The sequence below is a fragment of the Bufo gargarizans genome, chromosome 5 (assembly GCF_014858855.1).
Source record: "Bufo gargarizans isolate SCDJY-AF-19 chromosome 5, ASM1485885v1, whole genome shotgun sequence".
Classification (NCBI taxonomy): Eukaryota; Metazoa; Chordata; class Amphibia; order Anura; family Bufonidae; genus Bufo; species Bufo gargarizans.
Window position 1 is genome coordinate 203,692,244 of NC_058084.1, and position 4,401 is coordinate 203,696,644.

Genomic DNA, 4,401 nt, shown 5'->3' on the forward strand with positions numbered 1-4,401 from the left:
CGTCTCATCTATGACCTCTCCGCGCCTCATATGTCCCCCATCCCCAGTCTCAACTCGCTCATCCCCTCTGAGGAATATTCTATGCAGTATTCTTCAGTTGATGAGGCCATTCAGTATATTCTACAAGCAGGTGTTGGGGCTTGGCTGGCCAAGGTACATATCGCCGATGCCTTTAAGCTGCTTCCAATACATCCGCAGCTTTGGAAGTACTACGGCATCAAGTGGGCAGATAAATTCTACTTTGCTAACCGGCTTACTTTTGGGTCCAAGAGCAGCCCTTGGCTTTTTGAACAACTGGCCAAAGCTCTGCATTGGATTCTCATCCATCACGGTGGGTTACCCATGGTCGTCCACTACTTGGACGACTTTCTTCTCATTGAAAGGCCCAGGCAGGCCCCGTCCATCCCCCATGCACTCCTGGATATTTTTTCCCATCTTCAGGTTCCTGTGGCTACGGCCAAGACTGAGGGTCCGGCCACTAAGGTCACCTTCCTGGGCATCATATTAGACACTGTCAAGATGGAGGCCAGCCTCCCCAGCGAGAAGTTGCTTAGGATCCGCTCAGCTATTTTCCAGGCGGTTCAGTCTCACTCCCTGACCAAGGTGGAGCTGCAATCCTTGCTGGGGATGCTCAACTTCGCCACCAGAATTATGCCTCAAGTCAGGGCCTTCCTCTCCAGGTTGTTATGTCTCCTGCCCTCTGCCCCAGAGCAGGATTCCATCGTCCATCTGGACAGCCAGGCCATTGCAGACCTTGTCATGTGGAACAATTTTCTCTCTGACTGGAATGGCATTTCTTTGTTTATTCCGCAGTGGGATTCTTCTTCTCCCATGGTTTTCTCCGACGCCGCTGGTTCCTCCGGGTTCGCCGCCATTTTCAGGTCTCATTGGCTGGATGCCGGATGGCCGCCAGAATTAGCCTCAGACTCAGCAGCTCTCAAATCCTCCCCCCTTCTGGAACTGTATCCCATCGTGGCAGCAGCCCAGGTTTGGGGTCACCATTGGTCTAACACTTCTGTGACGTTCGTTACGGATAGTCAGACCTTGGTGGATATTGTCAACAAGGGCAGGGCCCAGTCCTCCAGGATCATGGCTTTTTTGCGCAGATTAGTTTGGTTATCCCTCCACCACAATTTCCACATGCGTTGCGTCCACATTTCAGGCGAACAAAATAGGTCCGCGGACGCTCTTTCCCGTTCTAATTTTGCGATTTCTTTTCAGGAAATGCACGACGCGGATCGGTCAGGCACGCCCGTGCCCCAATTCAGCACTCTCTTTCTGCATTAGACTCGCTCATAGACGAGGCCAAGGGCCTGGTTGCAAAATCATTGTCACACAATACGGCAAGGAACTATCAGGCCGGCTTAAGAGCTTTTGACAAATTTTCCAAGAGTCATCCAAGGGGTCAACACTCCGAAACCTCCTACATCATGGCCTTTTTGGCCTATTGTCACTCACATCTATCTCTGTCATATAGCACCATCAGACTTTATTTAGCCGGACTACAACATCACGCCATGCTGGCCACTCCTCATTGCAGGTCCTTATTCTCCATTCACGCTATTAAAGCCACCCTTCGGGGCATACAAAAGGAGGGTAAGGGGTCCGTGAGCCACAGGCAACCAGTGTCTGGCAAATTGTTTAGAGATCTCTCCTCGTCTTTAGATGGTAATCCTTTTGGGCCCTCCACTAGCCTGATTCTGAAAGCGGCCATGTATCTTACTTTTTATGGGTTCCTTAGGCCCGGGGAGGTTCTGGCTGGCCCAAATCGTCAAAACCATCCTTTGAAGCAACACTTGTCATGGGGCCTGGGCCATTACACTCTTCTGCTACCCTCCACCAAAACCAATCAGACAGGTCCCCCCACGGAGGTCAAATTCTATCCGAACAATTGGTGTCCAGTTCAAGTACTGCATCAATTGCTAGCACTGATCCGAGAGTCACCACCAGATAGCCCGCTCCTGCCGCACGCAGGCAAGCCTCTCACCACCTCTCAGTTCATATCCTACATCCGTGCCCTCGCCCAGGGTCTAGGTTATGACCCCAAGGTAATTTCGGGGCATTCGTTCCGCATAGGGGCGGCCTCCGCTGCCTCTCGGCATCAGGTGCCAGCCCATGTCATTCGGTCTATGGGGCGGTGGCGGTCCTCCTGTTTTACTAGATACATACCCAATCCTCAAGTAGAGATATCTCGTGCCTTTCGTTCTCTGGCTTTGTAACTTATAATAAAGTGTTGTACCTAACTATTGTTTTTTGCCCCCTTTTTCATTGGTGTACCCGCGCACGTGGCTCCCGGCACAATCCAGCCACTATGTTCAGGGCAGGCTCCTCTGCGTACGCCGACGTTCTCCTAGCCCTGACCATAAATAGGAAAAAGAGGCTACAATTTGCACGAGCTCACCAAAATTGGACTGTTGAAGACTGGAAAAATGTTGCTTGGTCTGATGAGTCTCGATTTCTGTTGAGACATTCAAATGGTAGAGTCCGGATTTGGCGTAAACAGAATGAGAACATGTATCCATCATGCCTTGTTACCACTGTGCAGGCTGGTGGTGGTGTTGTAATGGTGTGGGGGTGTTTTCTGGCCACACTATAGGCCCCTTAGTGCCAATTGGCCATCGTTTAAATGCTACAGGCTACCTGAGCATTGTTTCTGACCATGTCCATCCCTTCATGACCACCATGTACCCACCCTCTGATGGCTACTTCCAGCAGGATAATGCACCATGTCACAAAGCTCGAATCATTTCAAATTGGTTTCTTGAACATGACAATGAGGTCACTGTATGAAAATGGCCCCACAGTCACCAGATCTCAACCCAATAGAGCATCTTTGGGATGTGGTGGAACGGGAGCTTCGTGCCCTGGATGTGCATCCCTCAAATCTCCATCAACTGCAAGATGCTATCCTATCAATATGGGCCAACATCTCTAAAGAATGCTATCAGCACGTTGTGGAATCAATGCCACGTAGAATTAAGGCAGTTCTGAAGGCAAAAGGGGGTCCAACACCGTATTAGTATGGTGTTCCTAATAATTCTTTAGGTGAGTGTATATACCCCATTCAATCCAACATATCCCTCCTACTTAGTTATCTTATCAGGTATTCACCTGTATTATGGAGATAATGGTTCCCGCGGGTAGCGTCCTGTGGAAATGGCGGACACATCACGGGATCGCCTAGACGAGCCTAGATCCATGCCCAAGCCTCGCGGTATCCACCGAGCTGGTTCACTCCCGTCATTACAAACCCTGCGCATGCGCACCAACCGGGGGTGAAGGGAAAAAGCCGCTACGTCACATTGAGCACATTGTAGTGGTAATTCCCGCCCGTCAGTCAGGGCCGAACTCCATCTTTAAAGAGGGCAATATGCCTACATAGTTATTGACTTTGACTCTTAGGAAACTCCCCAGACCTGCTGGAGTCCTCCTGCTCTTCCGAGAGTGCGGTGAGAGCGGTTAGGGGCCTCTAGTTCTACAGAGGTTGGAAAACTGGCGTCCATTTTTTGGCTAAAAATCAAGTTTCTTCGCAAAGAGACGCACATCGTTCACTGTAGAGAAATGATCAAAATTACGTACAGGTGAAAGCGACAAACCCTTTCCCAGGATCTAATGTACCTTTCCCTAATGAATCTAATGGAGACCACTATGTGGGATGAAGGCGGAAGACCCTGATCCATGAACGTATCAGCCGAGCTTCACGAAGACTCTGATGACAACTCGTTTTGGATCTACACAATGTTACTCCCTTCCTTTTATGTGTCACAAGTGGTGGGAACAGATTTGGTATTTCTGAATTCTATCTACAGCATATTGTTGTTGTCCATATGAATAGGGCACTTATTGATGGAGACCATCATGGGGGATGCTGGCGGAAGACATCGATGCATAGACCTAATGATTCCATAGAGATTGGCAGTCCCCGTCCCTATTCTTATTGTATTTATGTGCTGTATTGGATTGTGGTTGAGAAACGTTGGGACTATAATTGATATTTTGAAATACATTCTGTAATGATATTGATGTTGGGGACAAAGGGAGTGTCCTTGTACCAGCAGGATGGACACTGGTAATTGTAGGGAAGGTATATATTAGGTTTCATCACAAGCTTAATTAATGATGGATTATCTCACATGAATGTATTTTTGCATGTTGTCACACACGGTGACATTTTGCACTTTAGTATTTTTTCTTTGTATAGAGGGTTGGATGATGTCCGTAGTTATGGACACCTTACATGTAAATCACGATTTTTGTTTTACGTCTACAATTGTGGGCATATTGTTTTGGATTATGCAAACATCTTACATCTTTGGATGAGATATTTTTGTATTTATCGTGGATAATATGTGTAATTTTTTCCTGTAGATTTTATATATTTATAGAACTCTATGATTTTGA